This window comes from Camelus ferus, chromosome 14 (assembly GCF_009834535.1).
Source record: "Camelus ferus isolate YT-003-E chromosome 14, BCGSAC_Cfer_1.0, whole genome shotgun sequence".
Taxonomy (NCBI): Eukaryota; Metazoa; Chordata; class Mammalia; order Artiodactyla; family Camelidae; genus Camelus; species Camelus ferus.
This window is the reverse complement of record NC_045709.1, coordinates 22,833,224-22,859,146: the sequence shown is the minus strand read 5'-3', so window position 1 is coordinate 22,859,146 and position 25,923 is coordinate 22,833,224. Positions and strand designations below refer to the sequence as shown.

At 45.0% G+C, this 25,923-nt stretch overlaps 1 long non-coding RNA gene across 1 annotated transcript; it reads left to right on the top strand.

Moving 5' to 3' along the window:
• The first annotated feature begins 5,897 nt into the window (after positions 1 to 5,897).
• LOC116668493 lies at positions 5,898 to 9,366 on the top strand. Its single transcript, XR_004325596.1, has 3 exons — positions 5,898 to 6,074; positions 8,335 to 8,465; positions 9,050 to 9,366. It is a non-coding gene; the product is annotated as an uncharacterized LOC116668493 (long non-coding RNA).
• The last annotated feature ends 16,557 nt before the right edge of the window (positions 9,367 to 25,923 follow it).

The window sequence follows — 25,923 nt, the reverse complement described above, 5'->3', positions numbered from 1 at the left end:
GAGCACAGAAGCGAGACAGAACTAAAGGTGGGGGCTGTCACGAGGACTTCACGTTCGGATGGTTCCTCCCGTCAGGGGACCTTGGAGAGGGACTCGTCACCTACAAAGAGGAGGTCGTGCTCGGGCCACCTGCCCGCCACCACCCCCCCGCCACCTCCCAGTACATCTTCCAGCTGCGCTTCTGTTTGAACCGTGACTTCACTGTTGTGCTTTAAGTTGATCATGATGGTGGAAGGAGATTTATTTTTATAACTTATATTTGAATTTTTGAGCAAATTCTGCAGTAGCAGTTCAAGCAGTTTCAAAACCAAGAGGAGGCCCAGCTTCTGACCATAGGCAGCGCACGCAAACAAAGAGTCTTTTGAGAAAACGCAGAGAAACCTGATTGACGTTCAGCACCTTATGCCTCGACGTGCATTCAAACTTCCGGGCTGTGTTAACCTTGGGAAGGCTGGTCTCTGCAGCACTGTCACTTTGGGTTTTTTCAGGCAGTTTAATCCTGGGGGAGAGTTTACAGTCACTCTGTGGCTCCACACAGTCTTCTCCGGCTGTTCCGGGACACGAAAATAGGGTGGCTCACCCTGAGGAGACCTCGTCCAGCCCGGGAGCTGTAGCCGGCTGGCCGACCCTTCCACTGACGCTGCCCAGCATGGCTTGTTAGGGACACACTTGTTTTTTGGGTTTTGTTCTTATTTAAATATAGTCAGTTACAATGTGTCCGTTTCTGGTGTAGGGCATAATGTCCCAGCCATGCATACACAAGCATATATTCATGTTTATGTATTTTTTTCATTAAAGGTTATTACAAGATATTGACTATAGCTCCCTGTGCCATGCGGAAGAAATTTGTTTTTTATCTATTTTTATATATAGTGGTTATCATTTGCAAAATGATGCATCTCTCCAGACGCGAAATTTAAAAATACTCACAGGAAAACCACATCATCATTGTCCCATTTTAGCTTTCACTAAAAGCAAAGTGGTGTTTTCAAATCATTTCAATGAAAAGCATCCATCTCGGGGCCAGATAAAACGTCTTCCTGTAAGTTTTAGAATGTTCCAGCTTACCTGGCAGCCTCGTGGTCCTCTTTCTTTGTACAGGCACCAGATGACTTCAGACACTTTCTTTGGGGGGGGCGCTTTGAGTGCTGCTGCTCCACTGTTTAAGAGCCCTGCCAGAAGGCCCCCTGGGTCCTGTGGGGGGACTTCTTACTGACCCTGCGGTGGCTTCCTGGCACTGCACCTTCAGGGAAATGCAGCTCAGAGGGCCTGGTCATTTGCATGAGAATGCTTGCTGTTCCTGTGTGTGCCAGAGGAAATAAACACAGCAGGGGTTTCATGGGGTAAATGCCCACAGAAGGATCTGGTCCTTTAGCTGTAATCTCCTATGGTTCTGAACCAGTTTGCACAAAAGAGAAAAGCTCACAGCTTTCACAAATCGAGAGGAAAGGGATGAATCCCCAGATATTGGAGGATGAATCCCAAAGCCTTATCATTTTGAAGAAGTTAGAATGTGTATATGTATCCTTGATAGGTCTTTGTAGCTGCTAATTTCAATCAATCTGATTCATGAGAACATTTGTAGACAAAATGTGAGAATAAGATAAACCACTTTAAATATAATATGTAAATACAATGCTGTTTTTAGATAAATTGAAAGAAATGCATAAAAAGGAATTGTAAATGACCCGTCCTCCAAGAGCTAAGCACTGTTGACCCTCATGTGTGTTCTTTCCAGTCTTATAAATATGTGCACGTTTACGCATTTTTGATTACACAGAAATACCATTCCCAGAAAAGTTGTCTTCGAGATAAAGTTATATGGGAGTGACGGTCGAGTACTGTTCCTAAATAAACCAGCACGTGTGGGTGAAACTGAGTTGCGTTTTCAGTATTGCCTTTTGCCCGTGGGCGTGGGGGGTGGGGGGGAAGAAGCTGACGATTTGCTCTGATTACGATGGTGTGACGACCGGGCAGCCGCACAGCTCGGGGGAAAGTCACTTCCCTCCTCTTAATTATTAATAGTGCCCTGTCTCATGCTCAAAGGTGTTCCAGTCGAGGCGATAAATTATGTGGTCGCCCCATATAGAAAGCAGCCTGCTTTTAATGCATCCACACATTTTGTGTGGGAAATTAACTGTTCACCTGGGTATTGAATTTGCTTAGCCAGGAAAGAGATCTTTTTCTCCTGTGCGAGGTTCTGTTGGTGGTCTCTTGGCCAGATTGTCACTTGTAATTGCCGGTCCCTAGAGCCAAAGACCATTTAGTTGACTTAGTTCAGTTGCGGGTGGTGGGTATGGGGGGTGAGGGAGAAAACGCAGCCTTACTTAATCCAGAACAGCCTTCTGGAGGAGCAGGGGGCAGGAGGGGTGAGGGATGGAGTCGTGTCTGCACGGAGCAGGGGACGGTCCCCAGCTGCGCTAGGAGGGCATTTATCAAGGCTGCTCAGTGGGTTCAGTCTGTGGGCTCATCTCTTACTTTTGCCTCCACTTTAAATTTTATCTGGATCCATCCAAGGGGAATGAACTGGAAAATCCTAGAGTTACTGTGTTTTTTGTTATGAATTCCTCGGAGTTCCTCGGAGTTTGCAGTTCAGGTACAAAAAGTTGTTGTGACTTGAAATGACTTGAGAGTTGAGTTTGGAGGTCCCTTCTGGGGACCCATATTTTCTGAGGGTCTGCTTGGTGGAGAGCTGGGGTAGCAGGGTGACAGAAACTGGTGAGTCTGAGATCTTTTGAACTCTCACAAAACCCAGATTTGGACGGAGGTTGGCAGTGGAGGGGAGTGCTGACCGCCCTCGTCCAGGGGAGGCTGGGCCCGCCGCGGTGAGGCTCACAAGCTTGTCTTTTCCTCGCTCCGCGCCGCGCTTCCTCCTTTGGGAGGAAGGACTCGTGGAAGCACGTGGCTCTGCCGAGCGGCCCTCCCTGGTGGCGCAGTGCCCGCGCAGCTGCACCGCAGCCCCCGCTGAGGCTTTCCCGGGAACCTGTGCTGAGTTCAGCCCCCACTGTTTGGAATTCATGGTTGAACTTCACCCATTTCTGTCCATTCTCTCTGTTTCTTTGGATCTCAAGTACTGATTTGATGGTAACCGTGGTCACTGGCGTCCCCGCAGAGTAGTTCCGAGTCCATGGGTAGCTCCTCCCCACTTCCTGTTTATTTATTTATTTTCATTCATTCATTCATTCCTTCATCTAACAGTAGATTAAACTCCTGTGAAACGCTCCCTGATCAAAGCCCCTGAACGTTCCCATTGACTTCTGTGCTCTTTGCATCCCATTTACCCCCTGAACAGTACGTTCTTTACATTTACGTGCTCTGGGTATTTCTCTGCATGCCCCTTCTGGTATTTGCTTTTTCACTCAGTATGACTGTTATGAGCTGAATGTTTGTGTCCCTTCAAATTTCATAAGTTGAAGCCCATGCCCCTAATGTGATGGTACCGGGGGGCTATGGGAGGAGATTGATTTGAGTTCATGGGGGTGGGGCCCTCATGAAGGGGTCAGTGCCCTTAGAAGGTGAGGGAGACACTCCAGAGTGTCCTCTCTGTCTGTGACCACACCCCAAGGAAAGGCCCTGTGAGCACATCCAGGAGGCAGCTGTCTGCAAGCCCAGAAGACAGCTCGCAGGAGGAATCAAACTGGCTGGCACCTTCATCTTGGACTTCCTGGCCTCCAGAACTGTGAGAAATAAGTGTCTGTTGTTCCAGACCCCAAGTCTGGGGGATTTTTGTTACAGCAGCTGAAGCTGACTGAGACAGTGACTTTACAAAGATTAGTCTATGTCGTTGTGTGAGAGCTCATTTTTTCATTTTAATGCTCTCTGCTGTTCCAGTATATGTATCTAAATTTATTTATCATTTTTTGAATAGGTATGTGGGTTATTTACAGTTTTTGGTAATTAACAAAAGGGCTGTTGTGAGCATTCATGGTGTGACCCTTGAAAGACACATATTTGGGTCCACTCCTGGGCGTGGGATTACGGGCTTGTGGGGTACGCAGATGTTCAGTTTCACAAAGTAATGCCAAAATGTTTTCCATGTGGTTGTGTACTTCACCCCCTCTAGGGACGCATTAAAGCTCCTGCTGGCCCACATTCTTCCCAGTATTTGGTATCATCAGACTTCTTAATCTTCCTGGGCTACAGGGGTATTTCAGAGGGCATTTCATTTCATTTTTGATTTGCGTTTCTTTAATTAGTGACTCTTGAGTGTCTTCTCATGTTTGCAACCCATAAATGTTTCTTCATCTGTGAAACGTTTTTCTTGTGTTTCGATTTTCTCTTGTGTAATTTTTTTTCCTTATTCCTTCGAAAAAGTGTTTTTGTGGTTTTTCTTGTTTTTGTTTTTGCACATTCTTGAGACTACTCTGGTGTTGGTTTTAAGTGTTGCAAATATTTCCCTCCAGTTTGTAGCTTGCCTTTTGCCTTATTTAAAATGGTTTTTGATAAACAGATTATTAACACTTTTTAATATAATCAAATGGATAATTCTTTTTTGTTTTGTTCGGCATTTTTTGTGTCATATTTAAAAAGTATTTCCCTACCCTGGGGTAATGAGGCTGCTCCTTTGTATTTTATTCTAAAAGTTTTCAAGTTTTACTTTTGACATTTCAGTTCTTAATCCATCTGGAGTTGATTTTTGTGCGCGGGAAGGAGTAGGAAATCCATTTTCATTTTTTTCCATGTGAAGAACCAATTTTTCCAGCACCATTTGTAGAACTATATTTTTCCCCTTTATCAATCTTACAGTAGCTTCACAAAAAACAGTCAAGAAAAATTCCCAAGTGTTTCGTCTTATTAATGATAAATAATGATAATAATAAGTAAAAATTGTCGTTTTGGATCCGTATGTGTGAGGTAACGTGTTAGGATATTTACAGCCGTTCAACCCCAGCAGACGTGTTGGTTAGGGACGCTATGTGTTGCCCTGTTACGGAGAAGTCAAGGGAGGCTGAGCAAGGTTAAATCGATGTATGAGCGTAACAGAGAGCAGAGAGCTGCGAGGTGTTTCCCAAGGCCCTGCACCTGACCGGGGTGGAGCAGCCATGCTGACAGACCACACCACGGCTTCAGCAGGAAGGGGGTGAAGTGGGGCCAACTGTCCTCCACCTCTTTGTTCAGCACTGAAGTGAAGAAGGACTGGCCTGCTGGGAAGTTGTCAGGCTGACCTTGCCCTCAGGAAGTGCCTTCTTCCTTCTCTCTTTGCTCCCGTGGCCCCGGGCACGTGCTCACTGAGGCATCCCTCCCTCCTGGGGTGGGAAGGGGGTCCTGGGCTGCACAGATCCGAACCCCGGGTAGACCGTGCAGCAGTGCCCAGCACAGGCCCCGCCGGGCCTCAGGGCGCTTTGTAGGACCGAAAAGCTGGGTGCTGGGTGGGGAGCATCTCTAAACCAGCTACTCCCCACCCTCCTCTCCCAACACAATGATCACCTCCTGAACACCCTCTGTGGCCCATACGTGACTTTGAAAGGCAGGCATAACCTTCATTTTAAGAAACTGTTTTAAATGTTTTGCAACTTTAGAAGAGACACCGAGAATCACGGAGCGTGAGAAAATACAGACTTAGAACCACAGTGTCCAGGTTAGAAGGCACCCCTCCCCCACTGCCTGACTTCGGACAAGCCTTCTAACTCAGGGGTCACCACACTTCCCCACAAAGGGCCACCTGTAAATAGCCTGGGCCTCGGGGACACGCGGTCGCTGCGGAACCGCGCAGCTCTGCTGCCGTCGCGGGCCAGGAAGCACGGGAAGGGCGGGAGCAGGTCAGCGTGCTGTGTGCCAGTAAAACTTCATCGAGAGACACTGACATTTGAATTGTATTTAATGGGTCATGAAACGTTATTTCTCTTGATTTTTTTCTCATCCATTTGAAAATGTAAACGTTTGCTTCTTAGGTCAATAAAGCAAGCAGTGGGCTGGGTCTGGCCCCAGGCCAGCACTTCGCAGGGCCCTGAGCTGAACCATCTTTAGTTGCCTCATCTGTGAAACTCAAACCAGGAGAACTGTCTCTGGGTACTAAGCTGTGAATCGTGTGAAATTGGAGAGCTGGTTCACCAGAGCCTGCCACGGAGGAGGAGGTCAGTGATTCTTTTTTTAAATTTAAAAATTAGAAATAATTGATGTCATTATTGACTTCATAAATACCTGCTGTCTCTTTCCCGGTCAGCTCCTGTCTGCGCGCGGGGACGCAGCCATGAGCGAGCAGACAGCTCCTGCCCGTCCGGTGTCTACGTTCTAGGGACGGACACTCGGACAGAAAAGCAGAATTTGCAGCGTGTCAGAGCGTGGTGAATACGAGGGAAAGGAGTCCACAGGGAAGATTAAACTGTGGTTTTAAATTTTCGAGTCATCAGCACAGAGATGGAATTTCAAGCTATAAAATTTTATGAAATGATCAAGAGTGCAAGTGTAGATCCTGAAGGAAAGAGGCCCAAGGCTCGGGCACCGAGCGACTCTGGTTTAGCCAGCAGGGGGTTCGGAGGAAGTACCCGGGAGACCGAGGAGCGCGAGGTGGGCTCTCCTTCCGAGACTGGGTGTCACAAAGGGGAGGCCCCGGCAGGGAGAGCACACATCAGAACTCCTACTTTGCAAGTTGAAGCCTGAGCAGCGGCTGGGGGACTCAGTAGCGCAGAGGTCACCGGCAGCTCCGGCAGGGACAGCTGGGGGTAGAACGATGGGGCGGTCAAGAGAAAATGGGAAGAAACAAGCCACTGGAAAGGAGCAGACCCATCACTTCTAAGGCGTTTTCCATTGCTGGGCATGGAGGGTGGGTTAGAAAGAGGGATGGAGCTGAGCATTGTCTTTGCTCGTTTTACATTCTTTTTTAAGTGGGAGAAATAACAGCCTGTTAATAGGCTGATGGGAAGAATTTAGTGGAGGGGGAATCAGAGGAGGCAGTGGCGAGACCAGCAAATTACTGGGGTGGGGTCCTTGGAGTAAGTGGGAAAGGGTCTGAGCCTTGCATACCTGGTGGGCTGGGGTGCTCAGAGCCACGGGGGCTCCTCCGCAGGGACAGGAGAGCGGCTGGAGCCAACAGACGCAGGTGCCTGGAGCGGGGCGCCCAGGGGGGCCCTCCTCCTGTTACTCCGGTTTGCTCGGTGAAGCAGGGCTTCGGCTCAGAGTGGTAAGGAGCTTCTAAAGTTGAAGAAGAGACAGTCTGAATAATCATACGTGATTACTGTGTTATGATTGTTGCATGGTACATGGGACAGGGTTTCTTAAGTGGAGTACATGGGTTCAATAGTTCATGAGTGAATTTTAGAAGGTCCATTTATTCCTCCCAAACTGTAAGGATGAATGTCTCCAAATACGCAATTTTTTTTTCTGGAAAGGCATTCCTAGCCCTCTACATGACTCGCACAAGATAAAAAAGACAAAACAAGACACAATAAACCTACTGATGAGAAACTGTAGTCAGGGCCTCAGATGAGGACCCTGCTCCATGCCCGGCCTGGACAACGAAGCTGGCTGCCCCCTTGTCTGGGTGCTAGTTTCCCCATTTGGAGCAAGAAAATGGATGATGGCTGAGGACAAAATGCTGGGGTCCTGCACTTGAGTCACATTCAAAGTCAGCTGTCAGAGGGAGGCAGGCCTGGGTGGGGGTCGGGAGGGGTCTACCGGGGCGGGCGCCGCGGGATTCAGGGCCCAGTGGAGAGCAGGAAGGTGGGCCGGGCGGTCACAAGCGCGGCTCTGCTGTTCTCCAGACACGCGCGACCCCCACCAGCTCCACCCTTGACCCTCTGACGTCGGCCTGCCCTGGAGGATGTTAAGCAAAGGTGAAACGACATCCAAACCAAAAACGTCCAAAACAACTTGGTTTCCTCAAGTTAAAAAAAACATGAAACTTATTTTAAATCTGCAAATATAGAAAAGAAAAAACTAATTTAGGTTCCAAACTGAAACACACTTTCTACTTTGAGAAGATAATGCGGTGTTGAATGAACCCACTGGAGCACTCAAGGGAAGACACTGGTTGACACTTAAGGGGTTTTTTTTCCCTCTTTTAATTACTTAATTTTTTATTTCTAAAAGATATGGTACAAATGGGCAAGGTATTTTATGTGGAATAATAATCCTCCAGGTCAGAATAAAACGGTGATGAAGAAAAGTCATGTCACATAAAAACTATTCATTTGGGGAACTTAATTTTTGATCTTCCCTTCAATTCAAAAAAATTAATTATTCAATTAGTAATTATTTTTACTTAAAAACTTAAAAAAAAGTAAGTCTAGTTGATCTTTATTTGACATGGATATATATCTTCCTAATTTTTATTTCAAAGCTGACGGAAAAAGAGGCAGCTGTCTGGCCTGATTTTTGCCATTGGTGTTATTACAGGAGGGGACGCCTGCCCCGGGCTGAGATGCTGTTTACCAAGTTAACGGCGAAAGCCAATTGTCACATCCAAGTTACAAAGTCCTAATGAAAATAGCAACTTATAATGGAAATTTGGACCCACCTATGTTCTGGTAAAGCAGCATGTTTCAATAATAATAACAATAATTATAAATCTGTTTTTTCTGTGTTCAAACTCATACCGTACTCTTGCTGTGAGGAAAATCAATTTATATTTCCAGGGAGGAATTCCAAAGCACAACTGGGTATTTATCATGGCTGAGCTGAACTGACAGCCTCTTCTCATTTGATTTTGCAGATTTTTCTACGTGTTTACGCTGGTTATTTTTTAAGTTAATGTCTTAATGAAAAATACTTTATGTTAGAATTGACCTTTCCTCTGACTCCTAAAGAAAGTTACCACCATTCTAATTAAATGAAAGTATGACTGCAATTCATTTTATTAAATATTCCATTAGAAAAACACTTCTTTCGCAGCAAAGTATGCACTTGCTTTAGTCTTGGCATTTTCCTCTTAGCTGCCGTCACTCGACTGAAGCATTTGCTTTGAAATGCCTGCCAAGTATTTTTGCCCAATACCACAATAACAATGCAGCAATGGACGAGTGATTTATCCCAGTCCGTTTACAGCAGCCGAGCCCGCATGGAACACTCCAGAGTTCAAACAGAAGGTTTGCTTTTCTCTCTTAACTTGCAGGTAGACGGTCCAACAGCAAACTGTGCGTGGCCTGACCTTCCCTACGCGGGGTAAACACCACCCAGTAATTCATCAGTGACTTTGATTTTAAAAAGACTCCAAAACACAAATTATCTCTGCACGTGTCCGTCCCTGAGTGCAAAGACATGTCCAGACTCACGCACATATGTGTACATTGATCATTTTCCCCTCGTTCCTATGAAGAGTTTTATTATCAACACATTTTTTTATTAATTTAATGCAAACATCACTTCTTTACCTAATGTTTAAAACCCCCATTTTTATTTCTACCATAAATGAATATAAGCATCTTGGTTGGGTTGCCTAACTATTTGATTTCACTTGAAATAACCAAAATGAGTGTATTTTCAAATTTGCCTCTAGTTTTATTTCTGTGTGTGGCTTTTTAAAAAGGTCCACAACAAAGAGGAAGAAGCTTGTACGCTGCAGCGCCAAAGGCTGGATGCTTATTTAGAAAGGTCATTGTATCCAAAGGACTGATCGCCAGTTCTTCTGAATTTTCCCTAAGTGCCCTTTCTCTGGAAACAGAAAGAAGCACGGATCATCGCCTGGGAGGCGAAGGTAGGGACCACCCAGGGCAGAGCTCATGCAGGGTCTAGTGACCTTCGCTACAAATGCGGCAGAAAGGGCAGAGAAAATCCAGACGCAGTCCCCACAGAGCCCGGGAGTATTTCAACTTCATCTTGCCCTTTAAAGGCTTAGAAGATGCATGAGCAGCTGACTGTTTTAAAAACGAAGCCAGTCATGGTGGCTGGAACTGGCCCTCCGGTGCTCTGGCCGGGGCCTTGGACCACCTTCTCCCACTCCACTTGCCCTGTTTCTGGAGAGCAATGATCTGTTTTCTTTTCTGGACGATCTGTCAAGAAAGAAAACTCCATGAATATTCAGTCCCAAACAGGGGACTCCTAAGCGACAGAATGAGCACGTGCTGGCTGGCTCTGTGCCCCAGGATAGGGGCAGCAGGACAAATCTGCCCTGAGCGAGATGTGCGTGGCGTGTCCCTGCAGTGGCACCCTGGCTGTGAGCACAGCCGGCTCTGACTCCTGGGTCAAGTTCAGACCCGCCAGAACCCACAAGTGAGGGGCTGCGCCTGGCACAGCCAGGGCCAGGCCGGTCCAGTGAAGACGTGTGTAGTGACATTAACCACAGTGAGGCAACTGGGGGGATTTACATTTCACTTGTCTTCAGACTGCTTTGCTAGGCTTTGAAAAAAATTTAATTTTGCGCACATGCATGTCTGTGCTGGTGGCAGGGGTTGATCTGATTGATTTTCATTTACTGTGTAGTTTAATCAGCGGACCTTGTTGGAAAGGACTGGTTTTGGAGGGGGTGAAGAATGCAGTTCGTCACAGATACGGGGAGAGGTGGTGTGACAGTAGCAGACAGAGAGTCAAAGGGACACAAAGTAAAGCAACAACGTACATCTAGTCAAGCAAGTTGACAGCCTTTTATTGGGTCCGCCATATTTTTTTAAATCTTTTTTTTTTTTTTTTGGCAGGGGGTGGGGAGGTAATTAGATTTATTTATTTACTTAAAAAAATTTTTTTTAATGGAGGTACTGGGAACTGAACCCAGGACCTCATACATGCTAAGCACGCACTCTACCACTGAGCTATGCCCTCTCTTCTGGGATCACCATAATTACTGAGTACTTTGTGTTGGTCAGACACTGAGCTAAATGCTGCAAAGTCAAAGACAAATAAGGCAGAACTCCTACCCTTTGTTAGACTCTATTGCAGGAGACAGGTCCACAGATAAGGAGACTGTTATCCTTAATGCGATTGACTTCTACCATCTATTACCAGGCCTGGCAAATAGCAAGTAATCACAAAATACTTGTTGACTTGATTGGTAGATCATCCAACACAGAGGGGTCTTCAGCAGGCAATGAATAAATCCAAGTTCCCTAAATAGTTCAATATTTGTTTGCATTTTTTATACATGCTTTTAAAACATATTTCTTACTTTTCCCCCCTACTAAGTTGGTAAATTCACTGAGGCCAGGCTCTGTGTTTCATATTTCTTGTCTGAGGCTTGACGTGGAGAGTGAAGTCAAGGCGGGGGAGGATTACACCCCGGGAGGAAGAAAATCTCTTGTCAGTTTCATGGACTCTGTAAAAGTCATGCACAGTTTACACTTTTAATATTAAAAATTTAATGACTATTTTGTATTAAAATAAAGGATAACATTTAAAAATACTTAATGATTCATACATTTTTGTCTTGAGTCTTTCGTTTGAGAAATCAGGTTGAATTAAAGTTCTAGTAACAGCGGATATGTCTGACTCAGCCTCTGGGCTGTTTCTCATGCGTGACTTGGTGTCACAATAATTTATGAATCTAAATATATGTCTACAGCCTCAAACAGGACACATCATGCCGGTGGCTTCCTCAGACTCCTGGGGCTGCGCACACGCTCCCGCGTACACGGCCCCGCGAGGCGTGATGCCCGGACACGTGACAGTTTATGTTCATGGGCGGGAGGGATGCTGATTTGAGGGCTGTGCCTGCTCTCAGATCAGATTTTGTTCTGCTCTTTCCTCAGGGGTTTTAACTCCACTCCTGTGCCAGCTGGTTCCCCTGGTTTGTGAAACGGAAGGCACTGGTGTGAGGTTGCAGGTTGGGAAGAGGGGCGCTCCAGGGCACGGCCCCGCCCCTGCTCTGTGCTTTCACAGGAGCGCTGTGTCCCCGTAGCCCCCCTGCAGCAGGAGGCTGGGCCCTGGGCTCTGGAACGCCCCCCTCCATTGTTCCTCCACTTTCTGAATTAGCCGTGGCCCTGCTGCCCCTGTTGTCTTTTTGGCTCTTCGAGAGCTTTATGGCTCATTCTCCACATAAAACTCCTCCTGTGGAAACACCAAGCATGTGTTCTGTCTCCTGACTGGACACTGACCAATACAAAGACTGCTGGTCTTTTTTTCCCAACACCCTTTTGTGATGAACATTCTCAAGGAACTAGGAATCATAGAGAATTTCCTAAAAGTGATAAAAAGCATCCATGAAAAACCTTCTGCAAACATCATGCACAATGTAAAAAAGACTAAATTACTTTTCCTTTAAGTTAGGAGAATAGTATTTTACTATCAGTGCTCACCAATGCAATTAAACAAGAAAAAGAAATGGAAAGCATAATGAATGGTAAGGAAGAAGGAAAACTGTCCTATTTTCAAAAGACTGCATTATCTAAATAGAAAATCCTAAAAAAAAAAAAAAAAACTATTAAAAAATCTCCCAGAATTAATAAATGGATTAGGCAAGGACATGGAAAACAAGATCAATGACAAAGATCAATTATATTTATATTTTCCAGGAACAAAAATTTGACAGGTATGATTTTTTAAATGCTATTTGTTATAGCTTCAAAAAGCATGAAATACTTCATAATAAATTTAAATTAACATACACAAAACCCCAATAGTGAAAATTACAACATACTGTTGAGATAAACATGATCTAAAGAAATAAAGAGATATAACATTTTCATGATTTGAAATATCAAGATTGTTAAGAGGGCAATTTGCCCCAGTTTAATCTACAGATTTAATATTATTCTGATTAAAATCCTAGCAGCCTTTTTAACTCAATGATTAAAAAAATTCATGTAAAATGCTGAAGACCTAAAATAGCCAAAATTATTTTGAAAAGGTTGAACAATGTTGGCGAATCTCCGCAACCTGATTTGAAAATGTAATGTAAAACTTCAAAAACAAGACTTTGCTCCTGACTTTGTTAAAAGTCTTGATTTTGTTCTTATTTCTATAAATAGTGGCAGTCTCCACTGGCCCACGTGGCTCCTGGGCACTTGCAGTGCAGTTAGTCCGAGCTGAGATGTGCTGACCAGCTGATGAAAAAACACATAAGACTTTGAAGATCATGTGAACAAGGGATGTAAACTATCTTATTGATAATTTTTGATATTGATTGCATGAAAAAATGGTAATAGTTTATCATATTAGGCTAAGTAAAACATTTTATCAAAATTAATTTCATCTGTTTCTGTTTACTTTTTAATGAGGCTACCAGACGATGTGAAATTACGTTTGGGACTAACATCTGTGCCTTGCGTTATATAATTTCATGGGATGGTGGTGGAATAGTCAAAACTATGATCAGCTGACTTTCAAAAACTCACTAATGTAGTCCAACTGGGGAAAGTTAGAATTTTCAACAAATGGTGCAAAGCAACTGGGTATGTGTGGCTCAAAAAAAAAAAAAATTCTTGGCCCTACACCATATTCAAAATTTAATTTAAAATGGGTGATAGAAGTACAATTTACAGTTAAGTCTATGAAACTTTTAGGGAAAAAATAGGAAAAACTTTTGCCACCTTTGTGTAGGTAAGAAGTACACAAAGAGACTAATGGCAGAAGACAAAATGCTAGACTAGACTTCGTTAAAATTAAGACCTTCTGGTCTTCAAAGGATGATGTTAAGACAAGGAAAAGCAAGTTACACACTGACGGAAAATGTTACCAGTGCAGGTACTCTGACGAAGGACTTGCATGTAGCACAGTAAGGACTCTTAAAGTCAACAATAAGAAGAGAAATAATCAAGTAAGAATGAGGGGGGAAAGTTGGAAAAAATCCTTCACAGAAGAAAATACCTGAATGGCCATTAAGCATGGAAAAAAGATGCTCAACATTATTGGTCCTCAGGGAACAGTAAATTAAGCCTCAGTGAGGCAAAGAACACTTCTAATGGCTGAAGCAACATGATCAGTCGCCAACAGCACACGTTGTGAGAGCGTGGAGCTGCTGGAACGCTCTTAGGTTGCGGTGAAAGGCAGACAGTGAAGCAGTATGGCCACTTTTTGACCAGTTTGGCAGTTTCTTATAACTGTGATTTCATTCCTTTTATTTACACTGAAAGAAAAGTGAAAAGAAAATTAGCCCACAAGAATTGTGCATGAAACTTTCTAGCTGCTTCCTTCATGATGGGTTGGAAACAATGATGTTCATTAAAAGATGAGTGGATAGACATTCATTGATGAATTATGCCCTGTTCACAGCAGAGTATTATTCCGCAGAAAACAGTAATACAATGCTGAGCCAGATGGAGCCCAGGAATCTCGTGCCGAGCGCAAGGGGCGGACGCGAGACGCGCCATGTGTGGTGCCTCTCATGGGAGCTTTCCAGCCTGCAGAACTAATTCACAGTTCCAGAAATCAGATCTATGTTTGCCTAAAGCCGGAAGGGACTGAATATCAAATGTTGACACAGGAGTTTGGGCGCTGTGGCTCTTTTATATCTCGTTTGAGGCTGTAATTATGAGGTTGCTTAGATTTTCAAAACTTACTTTACTATACCCGCAAAATAGATGCATTTTATGGAACACAGATTATTTTAATAAAGTGAATTGTGTGTGTGCAGAGCAGATTAGAAATGTATTTTTTACTCACTGTACACCTGTGCCACAGTGTTAAAACCCCCAAGAAGGCATTTTCAGACGCTGCCTCAGCTCTGCCCATAAGTGACTGTGAGTGCGTGATTACAAGTATAACTGGAGTACAGGTTTATTTTTTCTAGAATTCATTTTTTTATTTGAAGAAAAGACATTTGCCTTAAAGTGCCATCTAGCTTATGAGGCCGAGAGTGTTTGCATTTTATTTCCTGAAAGTTTAAGGAGCCAGAGGAAGCCACACATGTTTACGTGAAGGGACTCAGACCCACAGCCGTTCCCTGTCCAGGCTCAGCTTAAGACCACGTGACAGAAAGCTTCTTTTTCTTCTTCCTCCGCCAGGCAGATGTCCTAGTACTGTTTTCTGCCACAAGCACAGACCTCTTTACAAAAACAACACCCCGCTCCAGGGCAGTATTTGCACAGCTACAATACTCCAGTAGCCTTTCTTTCGTTTCTTTGGGTGTTTGATGGTTTCCTGCTTTGTGTGTTTTGTTTTTCGGTTTCTGATCTGAGACCCTCTGACATGTGCTTGGGTTGCCCCACTTGGAGCTGGGCACACAGCAGAGCACGAGGCAGGGAAATGTAACTGGCTTGCCCTTGAGACGAAACTGGAGCAGGCACACGGGAAACTCCACCAGGTACAGAAAGCGTCTGCCCGCAGGGGCTCACCCTGGCGGTGCGCGGAGCCGGGCGGCCCCGGGAGGAGGCCATTATCCTGCGGGTCTGCGGCAGGAAACACCACCTAACTCTGTCTGCCTCCTGGCAGTTCCCTTTCCTCATCTCCCTGATGGGGCAAAGCCATCCACCCAGTTCTTGGAACATTTTTTTACGAGCATCCAGCCCTCCTTCTCTACTCAGCTCTGGAGTCTTGCATCACTGCGTTTTCTTTTTTCATCCATAAAATCCTCTTTCAGTCTGGCTTGCCTTACCTTTGATGTCAGTGGGAAGAGATGGCAAACTCGAGCAGAAAGACATTTTACTAGCAAATGTTCACTTACTGCGACCGCAGGCACATTTTGAAAATCGGGAGGAATTGGGGGTTTGTGTGAGAAGCCTTGCATCTCTGCCCCGCACAGAGGACGGTAATATTGAGCTTCTTCGTCTGAACTTTAAGTGGCCAGCATCTCCCGGGCAGGTAGCAGGTATATCCTTTCTCCTTAAACTGTAATTTTGAATGTAGCATCGGGGGGCTGCGGGGGGTGGTGGCAGGGCCATTACTGGCTTGAGCATGACACAAGCCGGCGTCTGATGGCCACCGGTGCACGAGGAGCCCTGCAGTTTCACGCCCTTGTATTGGCACTGGCGGGGCCACGCACTGTCCACGTTCCCTCCCGCTGAACATGACAGGGCAGGCACCGCTGTCACCCCCACTTCGGAGGAATGAGGGACGCGGAGGGAAAGCAGCTCGACTCAGTCTGTGTGGCCGGTGAGCGGTGAAGCAGGGGGTCTAGCTCAGCTCCAGCCTCTGAGTTTGGGACAGTCAGCCAGACAATTAACCAGACCCCCTTGAAGCCACGGCAGGTAAATACTGTGTCAATTTTTTTTGAGTTTCAACTGAAAAAATACAGTAAGTCATTATTTTAAGACAAACCTGCAGCGGCTGCAGCCATCCTCCACAAAACTCAGTGACAAGTGGACAAAGGTGAGCCTCAGGTGAAGAGCTGAGACACCTTGCACGGAGCGGCTGTAAGTGCGAAAAGCGCTCAGGCAGCCGGGTGCAGAGCAGCACTTGATCGATGTGAGCTGATATCAACGTTAGTGACGTGGAAAACGGGCCACGAACTGCTTCCTAGGGGAGCTGGGGGCCAGGAAACTGACCTCTCTGATGAGCAAAGACAATTTGGGCATCAAATCTGGAGGGCACGGTGGCCTCGGGTTTAAATCTAGAGTGGCCAGGATCAGACTCTGTAATCAGGAGGTCACACAGTAAGAGCAGGGCAGTCTTCCCGGGTGGCTGATGTGCTGTGAAATGCGGAAGCTTACCCTCTGTGCCCCGCTTTGGCCCTGCGGCCCAGAGCAGCAGAGAAAGTCTGCAGAAGGGAGGGACAAGCCTGAACAGACGGGTAGAGGGAAGCCCAGCTGGGACGACGGGTCTGAGCTGTGTGACATCCAGGGCCTGGCTCGTTCCCGTCCTCCTGTTCTCTGGAACACACCAGCTCCTCTCCAGGGAACAGAGGCCTCTCTGTGTCCCCAAGGCAGTTTTAAAATCAGATTACCCCACTTTATTCTTCCTCGTAAAACTTACCTGTATCTTTTCCCGATGTTATACTGCGTGTGCATGTGTTTGCTTATTGTCTGAATCCCCCATAAAAGGTGAGGAACTCAGTCCCCTGCTCTAGCCTCAGGAGTTAGCACAGTGCTGGGCACACAGTCAGTGTTTGCGGAATACATCAGTGCCATGAGTGGATAAAATTTCCTCGTGCTTAAGCAAATTTTTTAGCTGAATTTATGTTTTTTGCAAATCAGAACTGTAGCTGACGTGAAAGTGAGGTTGTCTGGCTGAAATGCTCAGACAACAAAAAGTATCTGGACAGGACGGTGAGTGAGAGGCAGGGGACGTGGCTGAATAAGGAGCTACAAGGGCCAGCTGCTTGGCCAGGATGCACCAGATCCCAGATCTGCTCAGCACCATCCTGCACCAAACAGCGCAGGACACCAGATCCCCATTCCAACCACCGTGTGATCCCCAAACAAAGCATGAGTCTCGGTCCAGCAGAGGAGAGGTTTACCTGTCTCTCCAGGTGGTGACAGAATGTGCCCGAGGAGAGCAGAGCCACAGCATCGCTGCTCACATGCACTCTGCCTCGCACGGAAATGGTCTTGAAACAAGAGCACGGCGTCCGTGAACTCTTGTTCCACGGCCTGGGATAAAGGAGAAACGCGGCTGTGTTCCTGACGACACTACCCAGGCAGCTGATGCTCACTGGTGCAAGTGTGATCGTGCTGAGCGCTGAGGGCTGGTTCACAACCTCCAGAACGTCCCACGAGAAATCTGACACCGGCCCCTGTACACGGAGGACAACGAGAGACTGAGGAGACCGGCCGCCGCTCCAGACTGGTAGGCGGCAGGGGCAATAAGCAAAGGCACTCGCATCTGCGGCTTGTTTGGGCGGGTGTTCGCAAGGCGAGTAGGTCTTGGCGTCTAATCTTAACAGCTTACCCAGAGGTTTTACCTGGTTCAGCCACGTGTTCAGTCCAAGCGGTCTCAACGTCACATTAGTCTTTCAAGGCTGCACCCTTGACACAGGCCCCAGTGTGGGAATGGTGGGTGGAACAGGCATTCTAAGGATGGGGAGTGGGTGAGGAGCCTCCGATAGGTTGGGTCCAGCTCGTGGGTCAACCTGCAGTCACATCCTCCCAATGAGCTCCTCCAACACTGAGAAAAGTGAAACCACGTCAGCCCCCTCTGCTTAGTCAGTCAGAGATGTACGTAATATCCTTAGGACAGTTTTTTTCTAGCCAGACTGGGAAAAAGCTTATAAAAGAGTGACTCATCAGTGCCGACTGCTGATTGTCCTCCAGTGTGTTTCTGTGCTCCTGTAACAGAACCTCCAGTTTTCAGCGGGCCACCTGACTGCCCGCCCAGGACTACAGTGCCCTTCTGCCCTGGCAGCTGAGGGTGGCCACGGCACTAAATTCTGGACAACAACCTGCAGACGTGAATGGTAACTTCTGCACGAGGTCCTTGAGGGAGAGTGGAGGCATGCCTTTTGTCTCCTTCTCATTCCCGTTTGCTGGAGTGAGGGCACAATGGCTGGAACTCTGGTCGCCACTTTGGGCCACAAAGTGACCTTGGGAATGAACCCCCAAGAAGCCAAGGCCCCTGACATTTTGATCCCACAATGACATCTCTTACCTGTCTTCCCCTGGAATCACACATGGACGAAAGCAAATTCCTGGTTACCTTAGCTCACCTCTGGGCTTTCTTTCACTTGTGATCAGACCAAGGCGGGGACTTTATTCCCTATTAATGACCTTGATTGATACGCACATGATGGACCATCCTTGCATCCTAGGAATAAATCCCACTTGGTCGTGATGAGTGATCCTTCTAATGTACTATCGAATTTTGCTAATATTTTGTTGAGAATTTATGCAACTATGTTCATCAGGGATACTGGCCTGTAAATTTTTTTCTTATACTGCCCTTTTCTGGTTTTGGTATCATGGTAATGCTGGCCCCTTAAAATAAGTTTAGAAGTGTTTTCTCCTTTTGTACTTTTTGAAGAGTTTGAGAAAGATCAGTGTTAGTTCTTTAACTGTTTGGTAGAATTGCCCAGTGAAGCTGTCTGGCCCTGGACTTCCCTTCTTAGAAAGTTTTAGATTACTGATTACTGATTTGTTACTCCTTAAGTCTCCAGACTTACTCCGTCTGTCCAGATTCTCTGTTTCTTCATGCCTGAGTCCTGGTAGGTTGTGTGTTTCTAGAACTATTCCCATTTCTTCTAGGGTGTCCATTTGTTGGGTTTAATTGCCTGTAGTTTCCTTATGATCCTTTGTGTTTCCGTGGTGTCAGTTCTAAAATGTTTCTTCTTTCATATCTACTTTTATTTCTTTGAGAAAAAAAAGATATCATCAGATAAACAAAATCCAAGTGAATGTGTTATACAGCACTAAGAATCATGATATAAAGGTACTTGTGTAAGTGTGTGAGGATGTGGAATAATGGGAATTCTCCTCATGCACTTCTAGTGGGAATGTAACTGTCACAATACTTTTAATTGCTTTCTGGAAGTTTATATAGAGTTACATGTGCTCTTATCATATGATCTAACAACTCCACACTCAGGCATTTACCCAAGAGAAAGGATGACACACGTGCATGAAGAGGCTTCTATGTGGAAGATCGCAGAGGCGCTGTGAATTACAGCCCTAACCTGGAAACAAGCCAAATGCCCATCACCTGGAGAACAGAGAAACAAGCTGTGTCATGTTCGTGCAATGGGATTCTGCTCAGCAGCTAAAGGGAATAAGCTGCTGATACACTCAACATCATGGGTGTCAAAAACTTTATGCTGAGAAAACCAGGCCAAACAGAAGAGTGTCACACATCGTACACGAATCAATTTATATGAAACTCTAGAAGTATTTAATTTTTAGCAACAGAAAGTGATTGTCTGAGGCCATGGATGGTGGTGATATAGACTGTTGAAGAGGTGAGGAATCTTGGCAATGATGGAAACGTTCTGCATCTTGACTGGGGTGGTGACTACATGTGTATACACGTTTGTCAAAACCGACTAAACTGTACAATTCCAGTGTCTGTATTATATTTTACATAAAGAATACCTAAATCTAAGTGATTTTAAAAGACAATGTAGAAAGGAATTTTCAGGAACACTTCCATTAGGTAAGACAGAAATACTACCATGTTCTTTTGGGTCAAAATTTATTTTTATTTAAAGTGTTTTTAGATGAGTAATTGTAATGTGACACCTGGAGGAATCTGTTAAATTTCTAATGAAATATATTTTTATCTCTTTGTAGTGTACCACATAAATAAGTAGCTGTGGATATTTGAGAAATATATCTGGGTCAGCATTCAATACATTAAATAATACGTATACATGTGTAAGACTACACACAACTCGTTTCTTACAGTTAAGTATATTAATATTGTCTTATGTAAGTATAAAATATTTCATAATCTACATTTTCATATTTGAGCCCCAGCAAATTGTACAACAATGGTTTCCTGTGACAAAAGTTTTATTATTTTGCCTAATCTCTTTGCAGCAAGAATGCAATTATCACCAATAATTATAATCCAGAGACAAAAAAAATGCCTGAAGAAAGGACCAAATTGTTCTTTGTCACTATGATGCTCTTGGGTTTAATTTTTGCCTCAGTTAAATGAAAATGGTTGATGGATTTTAATTTCACTTTAGCCCTTTAATACTACAGTAAATAATTAATCTCTTATGATGAAATGTAGTCATGTTTAATAATTCTGTCATTGTCTTTCATTGCAGCTCTGATTCTTAAAGACCTTTGATCCCTAGATGAGGCTTTAGCAAATTTCCTCTCCACGTGCAGACACATCTTTCATCAGAGGGAGGATTAACCAGGATTAGCGATCTTTCAGAGACAGGGACGTCCGAGATTCCATTTTCTGCAGTGATCCCTTTTCTGTGGATTATGGGGAGATGTAATGTATGAAATACAGTAGTTCTTCAATTTTTTATTTCTTTAAAATCTAAGTGAACAGAGAAAACGGAGTAGGGAGGAAAACTACGAAAATATGTTTTAAAATCCGCAGTGTAAAACTAAACTGAATTTGGAAGGAAACGGAAATACTCAGTGCTGTGTGAAGAGAGCTAGGGAAGTTCTCCCCAGAAACAGTTTTTTTCACGAAGAAATCCCGAGATCACCGTTCTTCACGGGCCCTTCCTGGCCCACAGGATTCCCTCAAAGACAGTGTGTTGAATGCCAAGGAAGCTTTCCAGGATTTTCCATGAATTCCCAGTGAAGAGGTGTGTGCATCCCCTTTGAAGTCTAAGCATTCCTTTAAACCATTACTGAAAAAACAGTAATAATAACTTATGAATGGAGTAGGATCTTTAGGGGGGAAAAAGCCCACCTTTCATATTACTTCCGGGCGGAGGAGGGGAAAACGAAAGTTATTTTAGGACCCCTACCATCTCGCCGTTACCTCACCAAAGACCAGCATCACCAGAGGTTCAGCGCGTGGTACCCGCGAACGCACAGGATGCTGGCGCGCACGCACGTGCACGTACGCGGACACATGCGCAGTCCACGCACGAGCACAAACGCACGCACGAGCACAGACGCATGCGCACGCGCACGCGCAAGCGCAAGACTGGGCTCCGCAGGGGAGGGCGGTGGTCCAGAGAGCGACTGGGGCGAGGGCCTCCGCGCTCGGGGACTTCCGTTTCCAGGGCCGCCTGCCCGAGGCCGAGACGAGGGAGGCGGCCTCCGTCAGCCTCTGAGGAGCCACTGGGCCCTCCCCAGCCGGGAGGGCTGCAGTTGACACCGACAGTGAGGAACCTCAGGCTCGTCCTGATGGAGGCCTTTTCGACAAGGATGTGCTTAGGTACCAGGAGGGACCGTCGCCTTGGTGACGGCCCCTCCCCAGAACTGCGTCTCCATCAGGGCGATGGTCCAATGGCCCGAGCGTCCCGGTACGTGGTGGGGGCTGGGGTGCGGGGCGGCGGGGGTGACGGCTGCACTTCTCACCGCCGTTCTCGGCTCTCTGCCGCCCGTTCCCTGTGACAGATAGTTTTCGAAAGTTCCCTTCAGCCTGTTTTGCCTTCAGTTAATACTTTATGTGGTTTCTCTGTTTTAAAGCCAGATAGATATGTACGTACACATACATGCACACACCCCCGTGAAAGCATGAGTGGGGAGAAAAAGATGTTCAGCACCTCACGTCAAACTCCCTGCCTTTACTTTTTCACCTTACGTTTCTCATCTCCCTTTCTCTCTCCTTTATTTGCTGGTAATTAATAGAAATTTCGTCTTAACTGATTTCAAAGCTGAATATATGTCCTGCAAAACTCTACAGATTGTATGGTTTAAATACAACTCCACCTGTTGAGGAAATCGGGCCCAGCCCGCACACAGCGACCACACTAGGGAGGCAGGTACCTGCAGACTTGCATCCTGTACCTGTGCCCGTCGGTGTGGTGTGGGAGGTGTCCCGTTCTGAGGATAAACCACAGAGCCTTCAAAAAGCAGATCTTGTTTGTTTGTATCCCAGCCCAGACAAGCCACCTTTTAAATGCTACTTGCACATGGGGTCCCTATTAGGTAACAATGGCATGCTAACTCTCTTGCACAAAATTTAAATGCCCTTATCAAGACGTTTATGAATGAATTAAATAATACTTAATAATACTTTGGAGAAAACTGTTTAGAGAGAAATATGAAGTAAGATTAGAGAGATACTGGCAGTTGATGACTCTTGGTAATAGAAATATGATAATTCACTATACTAAACTCTACTTTGTCATATGTTTGAAAATTTCTAATAAAAACTAAGACAAAATTAATGCAAGAAAAAATAATATATTAATTTGTCCCTCATATAGTCAATACAAATAAATTTTCAGATATGCTCTTAATAATGACTAGCTGAATTCCTACTCAGTAGTCTGTAATTAGTCCTAAAAGGAACACAAAATGCCTATCTGTGCCTGGAGTTTGCGCTGGCCACCCGTTAGTCAGTATGGTATACACACACTAAAGCTAGAGGCTGGAAAACGGAATGCCTAGCATGATGTAGTTCTTCCCGCTTAGAGAGTTTTGGCATTTGATTTATTTAAAAGAGAATTTTAACAAGTTAAATAAAACATTTTAAATGAAATTTAAATTACATAGCATAACATTTTATATATGTACATATGTAGTACTATAGTTAGGTCTACAAATTACAAAAAAATGATTGTATATAAAATAGAACTCTCATTCAGCATCGTCAACTACATAATACTTATTATTTTTTAAAAGATCTAAGAAAACTAGTATTTATTGAACACCTGTAAGACTAAATTATATCTTTGATAGTCATATATAAGCTATTTATTAATACATTAATAAAGCAAAGCAAGTTTACTACTGGATTCTCTTATGAGACGTTAATTTAGTAATATCTGTATGTTCTCAAAAGAAGTGGGGGAATCAGACTTCCAATACAAGTTGTGAGTGTAAGTTTGATTTCTTAGATAAGCATATCAAATAATTTTTCACTCAAAGGATTAGTATTAAATGATAACCCTTGCTTTAGATTTATAATTTCTTATCCTCTGAGGAAGTTGTGCCTTCTTGGATATAAGGTCAGTGTCCAATGAAAGTATAACACAAACTATAGATATAATTTTTAATGTTCTAGTATCCACATTAAAAAGAAAGTAAAAAGAAATAAGTGAAATTGACTTTAATATTTAATTCAATATACCTGAAATATAATTTCAGTACAAATCAATATTAAAAAGATTTTAATGAAATAACTTATTTTTTGTTTTTAATACTGAGTTTTTGAAATCTAGTGTGTGTTTTGTGCTTACAGACATCTTAATTTAAATACAAAGTTTTCATTGGACATACTGGATCCGTATTTAGATTCCATAAAATTTATAGTTGAAAAAGGAGATTGAAATACTCAAGTTGTTCTAAATGTACTTAAAGTTTTCAGTAACTTAATATATCATCAGTTTTTAAACTTAAATGAAAATTAATAAATTAAAGTCACAGACTCTCAGTCCCACTAGTTCCAGTTCGGGAGTTTCGTGGCCCCACGTAGCTGGTAGCTGCCACGTCGGGCACACAGCTCAGGCCCACAGTCTTCCTGCATGAGTGGTCGAGGCAGGGTCAGTGAAGAGTGGTGGACACCCATTTAAAGGGTGTACTTTAAAACAGAAAAAGAGGAAAATAGAAAGTGTTTCGGGCTTTTTCTCCCTCCCAGAAAATAGCAAGACACAGTTTAATTATTCTCAATTTTATAGTATTAGCCACAGATAAACATAGCAGCTGCAAAGTCTGTCTCATACTCACCATTATTCTTTCAAGAAATTATTACCATTTTGAGTATGAAATATTTGCCTTTGAATAAACAAACTTTGTAATTATTTCTCTTAAGTATACAAAAATGTCCTAATAATAAATAGCTTGGATATTCCCAGTTTTATTTCCAAGCCTTGAGCTATGGGCTTATTTCAGGCTATAAAAACTGACATAGGGCAACTCCGAGCCACAGAAGCCCTGCTAAACACAATCCCGGTGACATTCAGAGCCACATGCTGCCAAGGGACACTCATTAGCTTTCCTCCATAAGCATCATTATGTGGAGTCTCTGCCTGGCCCTGCAGTCTGGATTATTTTTTGAAATTCCTCCCAACTTTTCGTTCACTTTTTCTAATCAGAACTTCATGCAGCTTCACGTGGGGACTTTGGATGTTGGGTACTTGGAACACCACTGAGCTACAAGGACATGACGTGTGCTCTCACCCGAATAACTCATTCCAGTGTGATTACAGAAATCAAACACTCGAATAGCTCGCGGACCGTGCCCCACACTGATCTCCGAACGTGACTCGTTTGGGTCGGTGTCATCCTCCCAGCACCCTGGGAGGTGTGTGTCATCATCGTCCTCATTTTGCAGACACGGTGACCATGCACAGAGAGGCTGGTGAGTTGCCCAGCATTACACAGCGGAAGCAGTGAAGGTGGTATTTGAACCCAGGCGTCTGGTCTCAAAGTCCATGCTCATCCCCTGCCCTCTGTGGCCTCAGCCTCACCAGGGACGTCTTTGGCCCAACCTCTTGAAGTTCCGTCCTGAAGTCGGCATGTATCTTTGGAATAACGTTTCCTCTGCAGCTGCCGGTCCTGTTACTCCAGGACACGTCAGCGGAGCCGATCCCCATGGACACAGTCTGAGGGCAGTGTAGGTGCCTGATGCCAGGATCCCACACGGCCCTGACCGCACCACAGAGACGCGAGGACTGCCATGAGTCCCGGCCAGACCACCAGCCTGCGAGCCCCTCACCTTGTCCAGGAAGCACGCTGGTGCTCAGGGCGCTTGGAGCTTCTCTCATCCACTGTGGATTTAGGAGTTTCCCTCCAGTAAGACATGGTGAAAGCCTCCCGCCTCCTGGCCACAGTGCCTCTGTACGTGTAAGTACTTGGAAGTTGCCTTATGCTGACGGTATCCTCTTTGCCCACGGCTTTTCTCTGTCACCAGTAAACCTCTGATCGCCCTTCCTATAACGAACTTCTATTTTGATTGCTTTTTAGCAATCGGCCACGAATACACGTAGAGATGCAAGTACACGTCTTCCATCATTATCTGGTGACCCTGGGCCAGTGGCTTATATTTTTCTGAGCTGAGAATGATGGTGATGAGTTTCTTCCTTCAATTCTGGATAGCAGTAAATAATAGACTTTTTTTTACCTCATGGTCCTGCCGACCACTAATGTTTGGGTAAATGTCTTTAAAAACCCACTGCTCATACATTTGAAATTTTTTTAGACAGATATTTTTCCACCCACCATTTTTAATGTGCTTTTATTTTTAACAATAAATTCTTAAAAATATCAACGTAAGTCAGTATGTCGAAAATGCTGTGAAAGTTAAGTGACACTTCACTGTCGGTTTTGTCTTTGGAACAAACAGTCTGTGTTTTCTTTGCTTTTCCTTGTGCCTACGATCCCTCCTGCGCGGCGGGGCTGCGCAGACGCGCGCTGAGCGGCCCTGCGGGTGTCTCTGACGGGTGGGGCGGGCGGTGGGGCGGCCCGAGGCGGGCAGGGCAAGGCAGCCTTGCCGCGGCGCAGTCCACACCCTGGTGCATCTGTGCGGTCTTGAACCTGCTCCAGCCAAGGCTTCGTACTCACCCACCATCCTCTGGAACTACCAGAGGTCCCCCAAATCTTAACTGTGGCCAATCCAGTAATCAGCATGAACCCTCCTTACTTACCTTCTTAGCAACAGCTGACAAAG